This window comes from Cupressus sempervirens, chromosome 10 (genome assembly GCF_028749045.1).
Source record: "Cupressus sempervirens isolate cs-2001-9-10 chromosome 10, ASM2874904v1, whole genome shotgun sequence".
Taxonomy (NCBI): Eukaryota; Viridiplantae; Streptophyta; class Pinopsida; order Cupressales; family Cupressaceae; genus Cupressus; species Cupressus sempervirens.
In genome coordinates this window covers 303,626,665-303,640,744 of record NC_143127.1, presented here as the reverse complement: position 1 = coordinate 303,640,744, position 14,080 = coordinate 303,626,665, and positions in this window count along the sequence as shown.

Below are 14,080 nucleotides of genomic sequence, written 5' to 3'. Positions count from 1 at the left end.
AAAGGGGGAAGGAATGCATGAAAGAAAACTATCTAATCTAATCTAAGAGGAGTTGATACACCAAATAATATGTTCAACCTTATCTCTACCGAACAATGCACAATTCATCAATATAAACTCAAAGTATACAAATTAAATCCTTGCTTAATCCAACAATCATATGTAGATAATAAACCAAAATAATGCTATAAGAAAGAGATTTCACTTTATATCATTCAAAAGCTGAGTACATTCAATCATACAGTTGAGAAATGAAGACATTACATTAACAAAAAGGAAAGAAGGTGCACAATATACTAATGGAAGAAAGAGATACAATATAGGAATGTATTAAATTAGAGGCAAAGGAAACTATAGTACCAGAGCATAGACATATAATCCTACATAATCAAAAAAAAGATTGACCCTAAGAAGGGTTACAAAATATGTTTTTATAGTTCAAGCATAACTCAGATAGCTTCTACACTAAGGAAAAACTCAACAACTGTATTTAAGGTTGTAGAGAACAATCACTACAAATATAGGAAAGGTATGATCATGGCACACATCTAGATGTAGGAAAATCACTTATACACCAAACATAACCTTTAGTCTAGGGGGTATGCTTTGCCATGCTAGGGGTTGTAATGAAGAGGAAAAAAATGAAAGGAAGGAAAAAAAGTACAAAGGAAGAAGAGATGTCCAAGACTACAAGAGAAATAAGGATGACAAAAGTAAGAAATCTTGTTATATTTCCAAAGAATAAATAGATAATGATTCTAAAAGTAATGATGATGAAGTTGTCTATGTTGTTATGAAAGACAATTCTAATGAAGATGAGAAAACCACATTGATCTCTTATGTAAACAAAAGTGACAGATGGATAATTGATAGTGGATGTTCAAATCGTATGACTGGGGATAACGATAGATTTGAGGATATTAGTCCATACAAAGGTGGATGTGTTAAATTTGGTATTGATATTCCATGTGTTGTAAAAAGTAAAGGTACTATTCAACTAGCTGACAAGATAAAATGTGACAATGTTTACTAGGTTGAAAGACTTAACTATAATCTATTGAGTGTTTTACAACTAAAAAAATTAGGTTACATAGTTTAATTCCATAATGGAAAGGCCAAGATACATGATCTAATAGTAAGCCGATTGGAAGTGGTGACTAAACACGAGGTAACTTGTTCTATCTAGATTTATCTAATGAGACGTGTTTGTTTGCACAACAAGAAGATGTTTTGTTATGACACACAAGGTTATGTCATGTGTGTTGACATTACAATCATGTTTTTTATTAGTGACATACACTTATTTTGATTATAAGCATCTACCAAGCATATTGTATAATTAATAGTGTTAACCAAGCATTTCAATTGCTATTGAGTCCCTTAGAAAATTGTAGTTTGCACTGAGCATCTCAGTGTAAGCCAAGCTCTATAGTTGCTATTGAGTTCCCAATTACAACAGTGAGAATCTAGTATTGACCGAGCCACTCAGTATTAACCAAGTGATTCAATCTATATGTTGAGTTTCACAGTATTCGTGGAGTCACCAGTGCAGACCAAGTTCAAGACTACTTGGAAGTGATCAGTATGGACCGAGCTTCTACATCTACCAAGTGCATGACAATGTCAAGCATTGACAATGGATGCTGAGTATTAGAACCTCACTGAGCCAGTCTTTAGAACCTAAGTTCCTATAGTGTAAGCTGAATTTATGCATTTTGTGTAAACTTGTATTATGGCCGACTTTGTAATTTGATTAATTGGATTGGTATATATGTAATGCATTATATCACATCCAAAGTGTAAAAAAAACATAGAGTATCGAAGGAATATACTAACCATAAAAGAACAGAAGAGTGAAGTACAAGAACCAAGTTGTAGATCAGAGATCAAGCTATTGTTTCATCCTAACAGGTGGACCAGTCAAATCCATTAACAAGGTAGACCTAATAGTCTATGTAAATCTCTTTACCGAGTGCATACTTCATTGTATGTTTGTAAATCCTTTAGTAAGGTGGACCTAGTAGTCCTTATTGCTCCTAATAGGGTAGATCATCAGAAGTTATCATTGTAAGCCTTAACATGCCAACTTTATACTGTAGTACTAAAGTAATTGTAAGCCTTAGTGTAAACTTGTATTATTGCTGACTTTGTAATTTGATTAATTGGATTGGTATATATGTAATGCATTATTTCACATCCAAAGTGCAAAAATAACATAGACTATCAAAGTGATATATAAGCATAAAAGAGCATAAGAGTGAACTACAAGAACCAAGTTGTAGATTAGAGATCAAGCTATTGTTTCATCCTAATAGGTGGATCAGTCAAATTTGGTAACAAGGTAGACCTAATAGTCTTATTTAAACCTCTTTATCGAGTGCATACTTCATTTTATGTTTGTAAATCCTTTAACAAGATGGACCTAGTAGTCCTTATTACTCCTAATAGGGAAGATCATCATAAGTGATCATTGTAAGCCTTAACATGCCAACTTTATACTATAGTACTAAAGCTTGTGGAAATCATCCCCACCCTAGTTTTACTTTCTATTTCAAAGGTTTTTGGATCACCAGATTGTGTGTTAAAAGTATTATGTATGCTTTAATGTTTTCAATTTCTCATGCATGCAACTAGATTAGAATATACATGAAGGATTAATTTCTATTTAAGGATTAAATTTTACAAATTACTGATTCAACCCTCCCTCTTAGTAAATTATCCTATCATAATATTTCCAACAATTGGTATTAGAGCTTTTGTGGTTCTTAGAGAAAAGTTTAACAACCTGAGCAAAGATCAAAGACTATGGAAATATTCAGACTTGGCAAGGATATTGATAATGACAAGCTAGATTTGGAAATGGCTATTGCACAACTCAAGAAAGCAAAGAAGCAACTCTCTCAATCCCTAAAAAGAAGAAAAGATCTTGCAATGCAAATGAATGGCCATCTCTACATTGAAGAAATAATTGAAGATAGCCATTTAGCAAGCAGTGTAGATGAAGCCAATGAAGCAATCAAAAAATGATTAGAAAAGAATGGTTAACTTCAAGAAAAAGTAAGAAAATTAAGAAGAGAGCAATAAATTCAGTTAATAAGACTATGTGAAGTTATGGAAGAGAAAAACAAGATAAAAGAAGAAATAGAAGGAAAAAATAGTGAGATTCAACATTTATCCATTCAACAAGCTAACTTCATTAATCAACTCACCAATGCAAATGAAAAAAATTATGAATCTAAGATTAGAGAATGAAAGGTTGTAGAATAATCTAAATGTTGAAAGACAAACCAATGAAAGGATGATGAAATCTCAAGAAAACATAAATCATTTGAATGAGAAGTCATTACAGACACAAATGAAAATTAGGAATTGGATATACAGAAGAAGGTGAATCATCCAAGCAAGGAGCTTAATGGAATCAAAGACCTACTTGCAGTCACTATGGTAAGATAGGTCATACATCAAACAAATGTTGGAGCAATGGAAAAACAAAATTTAATGGAAAGTGCTACAATTGCAATAAGCATGGACATAGGGCTAATGAATGCAAAGAGAAACCTAAATTTGAAGACAAATGTCACAAATACAAGAAGTATGGGCACAAGTCATTAGAATGCAAAACTAAGATATTGAACCCAGCAAAATAGATTGTGAAAGCTATATTTGGTTGGTATTATAATACTTGGTGCAGATGCCATTTATGTGGAGAATTTGGACACATTGGAATGAACTATGTAAATCATCATATGAGGACAAGAGATACTACCAGAAGATGCTTCATTTGTATAGAACTTGGTCATCTTACTAAGAACTGTATGAATACTGGAAGAATTAAAGATGAAAAGAAGGAAAAAATTGATAACATTAGAAAGTAGATGATACAACAATGGGTTCCAAAGTCTACTAAGAATACAAGTCCTAGCAATGATGATGTCACTCAAGAATTGGGTGACTCCAACATTTCTACTTGATTTCTCAAAGAAGAATTGGAACTAGGATATTGAAGAAGACATCTAATATCAGTTCCAGTTGGTAGAATGAAAGATCCATATCAACATTCAAGATGCAAAGGGATCACTGAGTAAAAGATGGAAGTCACTATCGAGTTACTATCTTACCGAGTGAGGTCAGGTTGTAGACTCTATTGAGCAAGGTTGGGAGTAACTAAATTTTGTATGGTTATCGAGCATTCGATGCAAGCGTAGTGGATGATAGTTTTTCATTTGAGCGAACACTCATATCAGGAATTTATGGAAAAATTTGATAAAAAGGGTGATATCAAAGTCATTTCTCACTGTGAATTTTCAAGAGCTATCTATGCAGACAATCTTTTGAGCATTTAAGCATTTTGAGCGAATTGTTACCGAAAGTTTTCATATTTGAGCTAAAACCTAATGAGCAAAGATGGAATCCACTAGCAAAAAATCAAAGAAAGGTTTAGACATGTTGGTTTGAGGTGTGAAATGGAAGGTGCCAACTTTCAAGTTGACTCTTTCTATTGTAGAAACCCTAGATCTGAGCGGAGCTCAATCACAAATTCCACCAAAGGCACTGTTGATCAAAGATATCCATTTGCATTTTAAGTGTTGTGAGGCCTCGCCTCGACCCATCGTAGCATAGTTGATACAATATCATTTTGATACTCATGACTCGATATGTTAGGACACTATTTGATGCACTGAACATTATTACTCTATTTTATGATGTGTGATGCTTTACTTTTAGATATTTTATTTCGCCATTTAATACTTTATGAACATGTATAATGATGAAGTAAATGAACGCATAACTAACACTTTGATTATGCAATTTTAATGGTAAAAAATATGAGTAGAATGAGATAAACAATTGATTATTAGAAAGATGGATGTTTTAAATTTACATGTTTTTTCTGATATGTAATTTACATATATGCATGTGATTTCTTGAACTACTGATGTGTGTAATTAGTGTGTAGGATATTTAACTGGGAAATCTAATGGAAAGACGAAACTGAACCCCTTGCTATTTGTGCTAATTTGCACTGTCTTTCTTTGAAGATTGTTATTTAGTCTTAAAATTCTCCTAGCTTTTGATTAGTTCCTATTAAGTATTTACAGCCTAAAAATATTAAATTTAAGTGCCCTAGGGGTAAGGGTATGGGTTGGGAGTAGTTTCCACCCCCCTAGCCTCTTTGGTTGACTTTTAGGGTCACTCAAAAACCCTACTTTTGGTTGATTGCGAAAATTGATTTGTCTCCTTCATGAGTTGGTGACTCAAACTCCACCTTGGGGTTACCTAAAGTCTAGTTGAGTTAGGATCATATTTAGATGAATTTTAGAGAAGTTTTGGGATTGGTACCCAATCTCTAGTTTTAGAGAGAAGTTTCAAGATTGAAGAAAAGGAAGAAAAAGCTCTTCTCAACTTGTCATTTTACCATAACTTTTTGTGAAGGTAGGGTCCTTCACTCTTTTGATCATGTTCTTCATATTGGTAATGCTTTGATTCATGCATAAGGCATTGTGTTGTTCTTTGTATTGCTTGTATGTGTGTTGAGGTTGTTTGGGAGGGATCTTAACTTGTTCTTGGATGTCATTCTAATGCTTTGCTTTGAAATTTTGAGGGGATTTCATGGCAATTTTTTTGGCATTACTCACCTTTGGATAGGGAAGAAGTGGCCATGTATAAGGGAAGGGCCTTAGTTGGACCTCAATAGTGTAGAGTCTCTTCTCATGGTGAGAAGAGGGAAAGAGGGTAGGATGTTATGGCCCCCTACTTGTCATCACATACCATGTTTGAAAATTTAAATTCTTAAAGAAGGGAAGGAATGAAAATCCTTGTTGTATTGGCCTCGAAAGGGCATTTGTAGAAGAATGAAAGCTCTCAAGTTTTAGCCCCAAAAGGGCTATGTTATGGTATGGTGATTGACATCTCCTATTGAGAAAATCCACCTCCCTCTAGTCTAGTTCAATGTTGAGCCTATTGTGCAAAACTGGGTTGGGGATGCATGCTTGAGTTGTTCATCATATTATGTTGTTTTACCTTCGGGTCAGTTCTCATCTTTCCCATGATTCCCTTGATGCATTGAAGATATTGGAAATGATCTCTTGTGAAAGACCTAGAAGAGAATTCATTTGAATTGTAACATGATGCAAAATGTATTTAAATTTTTATGTATTGGCAAGGATGTTGGGTTTTCTTACTAGTTCTTTCCCGATGGAGCCTTGAACCAGGTTAATTAATAGAGATAAAAGATTGAGAAAAAAAAAATAAAAATTTGTGTGATTTTGCCCTTGTATTTTGGGCATGACAAGTGTGCTATTCAAGAGATTGGAAAATTAGAAATGGATGAAAACCTTGAAAAGTTATGTGTCAATGGTGTGTTGAAACTGGAACATCAACATCTTGAAACAAAAGGTTTAACCCATATTTTACATATGCCACGAGAGTTCCAAATAAAATGGATAAGATATATTCTTAGTTGTATGCACAACAATCAACTATGGTTGGAACAAATAGTTTTGATAACTAAGAAGATGATCCACAGGGTCACTAGTCTTCCCATGTTGACAAAAGAAAAAATAACCAAAACCCTAAGTCAGGTTGAACAAGAGAAAAAAACCCTTGCCGAGTGGAATGGAAGGGGAATGAAGATTAGCAGTGTGACTGATATGGAACTCAAGTTTAGCATACATATCATCACCCAAAAGATTTACAGTTTGAGTAGATTGAACAACATATCATGTGAAGTAGTGGACCTCGCATACAAGGTGGTCAAGAATAATCTATCACTTGACCTTGCTGAGTTATTGTTGAACTAGTTCAACAAAAACATGGAAAGCATTAGAACTTCAAAGAAGAATCCATGTAAGTTCACTTCACTCTTTACTTGTCTATTCTTCTATGTTCAAAAGTTTTTCCCATCAAAAGGTATAGTAGTTTGGAGGAAGGATGTGCCTGTTCTTTATTAGATTAATGAATATATTGCTAAAATGGGAGAAAACTATGCAAGTATCATGGATAACTACTTTGATGCATTCAAAGAGAAGATGAATAATAGATTCAAAATTCCAAAGAAGCTAGTTGATGATAACAAAGATGCTATTTATTTCATGTTTGATAGTGACAATGTTTATATTTAGGCAGTTAGTCCGGGGATGGTATGGGTAAAACATCTAGGATATGAGGTAAACATTGATGAAACTAAAGACATAATTTAGGCATTGATCAATGAGCCTATTGATCCTAAAGCTACATACTTTGGCACCTATGATGAGGAAAAGGCTAGAATAGAACTAGAAATCAAACTTCCTTAGGCATTCAACAAGGCCAAGAAGAGAATTGCCAAGCTGAAAACCAACACCACTCTTCTATTGAATGAAGGAAAAGGAGAAGATGAAGAAGTAGAAGATGAAGATAAAATAGAGGATGAAGAACTATTGAAAAAGAAAGGCAAAGTAATTATTACCAAGCCTTCTAAGACATCTACTATTGTGTTCACCAGAAGATCATCTAGGAAGAAAACAAATAAAGAAGAAGGAGATATAATCTTCAAGAGGCCTCCACTCACCTTCCAAGAAAGAATGAAAGAATTGGAAGTAGGGGCTAGAATAACAAACTTCAAAGAACTAAAGTATGAAACTAGGACTGAAGAGGAGCAGAAGCAAATAGAAGACTTGGCAATATCCAAAATGGAAATATTCCCCAGATTAGCTTGCTCTTTAGATTCCTAATGTTTTAATGGAAAAAATTAAGCCAAGATGGGAGAATGCCATGAAAATAAAAAAAGACATATATGAGAAAACCCTGAGGTAATTCATTTTGAGTTTAAATGACAAGGAGGTAAAGGAATCTCTAAAGAAAAATGAAGAAAAGCTTACTTTGAGATTCAACACTTGTCTTGTGTTGTTAAATGATATTGAACATATAGTAAGGAATGCTACAAACACTTGGAAGAAAATCTATCTTCTTCACAAGCTCAGTGATTTTTTAGTTAGTGTTAATGACAAAGATGAGGATGATGATAAACAAAAGAAAGATGAAGAGATTGACGATGAAGAAGTCACTCATTTTGACAATGTAGATGATGAAGAAGAACAAGGATAGGAAGCTACCAAGGAAGAGTTACTAGATGTGAAAGATATTGAGGAGACCAACCCAGTAAAGATTGCTATAGTGGTGATAGCCTCTCTTACTCATTCTCCAAGAAAAGTTATGAAAACATCAAGCCCAGAGAAAGCTTCAGCAGGGTTAATTGTGACAAGCATAGCTGGCACGAGCACGCAATCAATCCTTGCACCTTTCTAGCTCAACACCACATTGACTAAAGTGTCAAACGCTTCATCTACCAAGTAGAAAACACTTCCCTCTACATTAGTTTTGGTAACTTCAGGTATTTCTACTTTGGCAATAAGTACTATATCACTTTTATAGCAAGGCCTACTATTTCTACAATTGTTTCCATTCCTAGTATGCAAGTAATAAGTGCAAGGATAGTTGAGACCAAGCATCAACTGAGCACAAATTTTTTGGGAAAAGGAAAAGAGAAGTAAGAAGACATAGATCTTGATGAGGAGATTTTAATTCCTAATTGGGACATCTCAAATCTCAATCTTGATCAAATACAAACATTTGGAGAACTTCTTCAAAAGAAAGCTAAGTAGTAGAGGCTTAGAGAGGAAAGGAATAATAAATTCAAAATAATAGAAGATGCAAAAAATATCATTGCAGAGGCTATAAACATAGAGGTTGATACCTCTCAACCAATTTTGAATTAGTTATTAGAGGTAGTCCAAAGATACAATGAAGATTTGGATGGACAAGAGAAATTGTTGTAGAGAGTTGAAAAAGAAATTTGAGAATAAAGTTTTAGCACTTATTGCTCAACAAATTGTAATCCATCAAGTAGAATTATCTACTATTATAGGCTCACTAGAGACCTCCTACAACAATGTATCTTCACTATTTGGTAAACTCTATGACATTTCAATTTTCACTATGGACATAAAAGATAAATTATAAAAAATTGATGAGGATCCAAAGGAAAGTGCACAACAATTGCAACTTGACCCAAGTTCAAGCTCTGCCCACTTCAACAAGATCAAATTTATAACTGATAAGCAGGCATAATTGCTAAGAGAAGAGGCAAGAATAAGAGCTACATTGATAAATATTCACAACATGATTCGCCCAAACATGGATGCACTGTAGAAACACATTGCACATGCAAAAATGCTCATCCATGACAATAACTTCTCCAATATAGACCATATGATAGAACTATTAGCAGAAGTGTAGATTGTATTACATACAAGCAAGGTGTTGCAAGAGAATTGAGACAAGACTTTGGCACTTATCTTGAAGGTACATTCAGATTTCTTGTCACATTTTAGCAATCCTTTATTTCCTTAGAAAAGTTAGATACATCACCTATCTATACAAATAGAGAAACACCATTATTTATAGATATTTGAAATGTAGCAAGAACACCAGATAACTCTACTTGGTCAATAGCCATCTTCTATGCTACCTACTCCAAAACTTTGTTTTCAAATTTTCTTTCTACCCTCTATAGAAGTTTATCTTGGCCATTAAGATCCTCATTATACTTGAGCACAACTTCAACAAGTTGATCCAAAATTGGTTGCTTCTCATCAATCTCAATACTTAGTGCATTAATGAATATTCCTTTTATATCCTCAAGCACTTCTTTTTTCTTTTTCCTTTCTTCTTTGAGATTTTTCTATTTAGCCCTCTTTTTTCATAGCTCACATAGGGTATCCATTTCTTCAAGGGTGAGGTCAGAGGTATCCCAATTTGGAATAACAATTTCCTCATCCAAATCAATTTCTTCTTCTTTACCCTTTTCTATTAGAATAGAAGAATGAACAATTTCTTTTCCTTTTCTCTTAACTTCTATTATCGGTTGAGGCTTAACCTCAAGTGTCATTGTACTTGTCGTGGATACACTTGGTATAGAAACAATAGTTGAAATAGTATAAACAAAAAAAAATGTAGGAGTGACAATACTAACAACAAGAATGCTTGAAATACCTTGCAGTAGCTCGGTAGTGCCTGATGTTGGAATGATTGCAACATGTTGCTCGGTAGATGAAGTAATAGAAACTTTAGTCATTTTAGCACTCGTTAATGTTGCTCTAGAGATTGGTTGGGTACTTGGTGATGCAACTTTTACCTCAACCAACTCGGTGGAAGCCTTCTCTAAGATGGGTTGCACTAAGGCTTTGCTTTGAGAATTGGAAAGAGAGGCCATTTGTTAGAAATAGGTAATACTAAGAGGGGCAGGTGAATCAGCATTTTCAATCTTTTTTCCCACAACTAGATATTATTAATTACTTTGCCACATGCATAAGAAAGAAAACCAATAATGCTGAACAATATAAAAATCCATTCATAAAGAGAGCTCATAACACCATATTTTTTTAACTAGGGAAAAACTAGCCAAGGGAAGACCATGGTGGGGATGAAACCCATAAGATGATTCACTATATAAAGAATCTTGTTAAGGATATTGACCCTGTTAGGAGTCTATGGAGAATGTATAGTGTCTCAAGTTCCTGATAGGAGACTAGGCCTTGTTAGAAGCCTCAACCCCATTAGGTATTGGTAGATCATATACTAATATGTACAAGAAGATCCCACTGCCCTAACATGCAAATATATAGTTAGGTTCTTCAAAAAATAGGTATACATATAATACTAGATCACTTGCTGTACTTCATAATTCTTTTGATTGTTAGATCTTCATACAAGCCTTTACTAGACTATAGACAATCTTCCTTCTAGTTCGCTTAATGTCATAATCAAGTAGTAACTATGCATTTACCAACTTGCATTATATCTCACATTATCATATCATGTCTTTTTCTCACATCATCTCACACTTTTCAAATGAAGTTCTTTACTTATATTAATCATATTAATAAATCCTTCCTTAGTCGACTATCATATCATCCTTAGAATTAACTCATCAAGCCTTAATAATCAAAATAATTCTTTAAGTCATACAACTCAATTCACTAACACGCTCTATTCTATACTATGAAGTATCTACATCGATATTTCCTTCACAACTTAAACTCAGTTATTTGTACATACATGTGCACTAGTATACATCATTAGAATGTCATTATGCATCTGTTGTCAACTGGGAAAGATAATATTCTTAAGAAATATTTTGCTATCAACATAACTCATTGTGCTACTCTATCATTGTCCAGTACTTAGACAATTTTCCATCACAAATAATCATAACTATATTGTAAAACATATATTTCCATAAATGACAACCACATATCTCATTTTATTTGACTAATTGGCCATATTGCCAACAATCTCCCCCTTTGGCATTGATGGAAACATTTTGGGAAAATTGGCTAAGTTCCAAAAAAAAATGTTGTCATACCAATTAAAATAAATAAACACACACAACACAATATATCTTAGAAAGATTACATCTAAAAATATTATATCCCTTATAACTCTGATTACAAAGCTTGCTTGAAGCAAAGCTTACTACTAGACTTCAAAATTGCTATACAACTATATGACTTACAATTATAATTTTCCTTATTTCTCCCCCTTTGACATCAATGACAAAGGTGTCAACAAAAGGAAAAATCTTGTCAAAATCTGATAACTACATCAAAATCTAGAAAAACAATCATTGAAGTTAGTTCTCAACTACATAAGGTGTTTCTTCCAATAGTCTTTTAGTGCATCTGACACACTTATTAGTGCACATAGGGCATATGTGGCTAACTTTGCTACATTCAAGTCTATAACCACAAACTTGTCATATGAAGTTTTAGCTGCCAAGCATTCCTCCAACTAATTTTGTAACAATGTAATCTGTATCTTTTTAGGGCTTTCTCTTTTTCTACTTGTATACCTTGGATGCTATCATGAATTTCTTCCATTGTATGTTCAAATTTTTCTAACTTCTAATCTTGTTTCAAAAAATTATCAGTAAGCATCTGTAGCTCAATTATCTTTCCTTTGATCTGTTCATCACATCCATACTCTTCCTCAATACCTTAATACATATATTTAATGTTTCTATATCATTCCTTATATTTCTCTATCAGCATAGGTGGTATCCTATACCTCTGCTTCGTTTTAGCTTGGAATGATTTCATCATTCTATCAATATCATTGTCCCTGACTATTTCCAATTTAGATCTATAAACTCAAGTGATAATTTACATTGCACACTCGCTTCCATTTCAATTTGAATTATTAGGAAACTTCTTTGTTGCATAGAAGAATATATGAGTCAATAGGGATTCAAACCTAAAGACTACATTGTTATACTTCTTGATCTTTGTTATGTTATCCAACAACTGAGTTCGAATAATATCGCATAGATTAACTTTTTCACCTTTTACTACCATTGCATAAGATGTGTGAAGAAATCTGGTTGGGACTGAATCTAACCTAGATTCATGGTTGAATTTATAACTTAAAATTCTACTAAGGAGTTTTACTCCTTCATCTTGAATGGTGTTAACCTTCATGTTTCTACCATCAAATCGTGTGTTGAGATTTGTTTCAACTATTCTACACACATTCTTTATGTTCATGGGATTGTATCCTTCATTGCTCAAACAAGTGACCTTGTGAAATAGGCCATTATCAATGCATATAAGTGAATCTCCTGACCATAGAAGGTCATTATGAACTTTTCTCAAAATCATTCTTTTCCACTCATGGTTTTCAAAGTCTGTATAGAACATGTACTTAAATAGGTTAAGTGGTTCTAGGTTTGAATATTCTAGTTTCAATGATAAATCATTTATGCACATTTTCTCCAATTCTTTATGGATCTCAGTATCTCCTATGCTTTCTATCTTATAGTGAATATAACTTCTTATGTCCTCGACATGAAGAACATTTTTTGATACTTGGAAAAATGCTCCAATGGGATCATCAAGCAGAGAAATAAATGGGTGTTTCTTAAAGGTATATCTAGGTCTATCACTAATATCAAACACTTCTTGTGTTGCCATTGCTGATTTTAATGAAAATATGCTCAACAAATTTGAAAAATACCTGAACTTCACATTTAGGGCTTTCAGCGATTACACATATCTGTAAGCTTCTTCAACACTTCAAATAGCTATCAAATCACTCTTCAATATTGCGCTTAAGATTTCACACAAGAAAATGATGCTTATAAATATATTTTCATCCTTTAAATCTTTTACAATCTGTACTTTGCATTAAATGTGTATCTGCCACAAATTCAAAATACTATTGAGCTATGTAACAGAGAGATTATTTTCTGCATAACCTCATATTGATCATATCAAGCAATGCACACTTTACTATAGACTTCTCTCAATGTTTAGCATATACTGCTAACTGCACAACTTGTGGTATTCTCTCTAACATTAGTTTTCATTTAACTGATGTGTTGTCTTATTGAGAATGCTTAATTCAGGTAAGATGAGTCAAAGACAACAAGTGACTTTACTATCTTATTAGGTGCATTAGGATGTGATTCTTCTAGAACTATATGAGAACTTCCAGGTTCTTTTGCCTTTACAAATGTTTCCTTTAAATCTTTTGTCCGCTTCTTCATTTCTTCCTTTAGACTCTCATCATTTCTTCTGTTGTTCCTTCTATAATTCTGATTTCCATTTAGGTTTCTTCTTTCCATTTTGTAGAATTTTTCTATTTGTCCAAAATTATTACATAATTGACATATAGGTACATTCCTTCTTTGTTCATTATATTGGTTATTAGGTGCTTTGCAATTTGTTGCAATGTGTCCAAGATTATTACATCTATAACAAACAATTTGTCTTCTTTCTCCATTCTCATTGCTATGAGATCTTCTTCTATTGCCTGCACAATTAGTGTTCCTAAACATTCTACTATTTGCATTATCAGTATCAAATTTAGGTTTCTTACAATCTACTGCATAGTGTCCATATCCATGACAATTATGACAATAAAAATTTGAAATGGGTTTAAACGAATTACCTTTGCAATCGTCTCTAATATGTTCAGGTTCATCACATGTAAAATATTTAACATGAGATTCCTTTATTTCTCTACTTTTCCCATATTGATTAGA